General features: G+C 32.1%; 1 pseudogene across 1 annotated transcript in view; it reads right to left on the reverse strand.

Moving 5' to 3' along the window:
- LOC101578020 overlaps positions 1-1,891 on the reverse strand; it is a 27,708-nt pseudogene that overhangs the window by 24,947 nt on the left and 870 nt on the right. The gene's annotated exons all lie outside the window — the stretch shown is intronic.

The raw sequence follows: 1,891 nt of genomic DNA on the forward strand, positions 1-1,891 counted from the left end.
CAGAAAAGTATAAACATGAGGTATAAAAAGTAAAGCCATATTAATATGCTGAGTTGCAAAAGCTCAAGTAACATCTTCTGACATTGCCAGTTTTGCAGATAACCCACTGCTATTGTGCACTACTGGACTATATTGAATTATTTTGCTGAATTCAGGCACCTACAATATTTGAATGGCAATGGAACACCCATCTCTGACAAAACTAAAGAAAAACAGGGGATATAATTGAAGGATCATTTTGTAGAAAAAAATATATCTGTATATACAAAATATGATAGATATACAGCTACTTTCTCTTAGTTGAAAGAAATGAAACATTTGTACTAATAGTGTATAGACAAGATACCATGTCTACGTCTTGTACTATGAATAACTACTATGAAGACAATAATATGCAATGTATTCATCATTGTACCTGTCCTACTAACCTGTTTTGAAACTGTCTCATTGTTATTTCTTTTTTTTTTAGGTAACTAAGTTTATTAGAAATTCAACATAATACAATTTCTAATTTTAAAACAATATTTTAAACATTTTCTCAGTCAGCCAGAGCTTCTATTTGAAAGCTGACTTTTAAGCTGCAATCTGATAACTGATGGGCTGACCACATGAATACTACTTCACACTAGTCACATGAGACAGTATCTAGATCCCTGAGCACTGATTTAGACTTTCTAGGACTGGTCTCCTCCTTGGTATTTGGGGACAAGGCACAGGGTTTCCTAAGCATGTTTCTTTTCTTCTCTTGCACATAACTGGCTAACAAGCTGACTGCTTTCTCTCTCTTCATGGGGAACACCTAAGTAGTATCATCCCAGGCCCACATCCTACTTAAGCCCTTCTTTTGTAGAAACAGAAGTAAGTGGGAAGGAAAAGCAAAGCACCACTATATAGCCAGCTAAAAGATTAACTTGTTTTTTTTTTAAATATTACTAGTACTACGCTAGTTTATATCTAGTTCTTGGAGAGAAAGTTACTAACATCGCTTTTATGTGTTTTTAACTTTCACTGCCTTCTGTCAAATTCTTCAAACCATTATAAAGCAAGTTTAGAAATTTCCACATAACTTCATTTGTGGATCCACACCTAGCAAGTTAACAACAGCAAACAGACTCCCTTAATGAAATTACAGCTGTGGAAGAGTTAAATAGTAAAAGTTAAGCCCTGATACAGTATTAAACTTATCTTTTTATATATAAAAATAATACACAATGGGCTATTTTATTCAGTAAGATACAATCTTTAAGATTCAGAGAATATACAAAATTATTCTACGTAGTCCAATGTATTTTACTGTATAGTGGAATAAATATATCTCGAACAGAACACAGGAAGTCTGTTCCTAGAGAAATCACCAGTTAGTATAGGTTAAAGCCAACTGTTCTACAGATACCAGGTAGAAAGTAGCTACTGTTGCACTTAGTACAATATGGTCATTATAAAATAGGCTTTAGATCTATAAACAATAACAGCAACACACAAACCAAATGAAAATGTGCTAAAATTTAATCTTCCATAAAAGCTGTAATTTATTCTGACAGTAAAACACAAGAAGCAATATTAGAGGTGGTTTAGTATATTATATATTTTAGCTTTGAAAGCCATAGAAATCAGTTATCGCAGTTTTTTCCTATAAAAGACCCATTTTTCCAAAGCATTATGCACGATTTTAATTAGACTATGACAGATGATTTTTCATATTTTTAAAATATAAAATGAAATCAATGAGTCAAAAAAGTTACCTGCTGCAATGAGTTGAGGAAGAATTTCATAATTGATATCATTACAGATATAAAGTATACTGGTTCAATGTTTTGGTGCTTGACAGGGAGGAATCATGATAAAAAGATCAATATGAAATCATTTGATTATAGTAGCAATACCTAACATT

This window comes from Octodon degus, unplaced genomic scaffold (assembly GCF_000260255.1).
Source record: "Octodon degus isolate 3935 unplaced genomic scaffold, OctDeg1.0 scaffold00100, whole genome shotgun sequence".
In the NCBI taxonomy this organism is placed as follows: Eukaryota; Metazoa; Chordata; class Mammalia; order Rodentia; family Octodontidae; genus Octodon; species Octodon degus.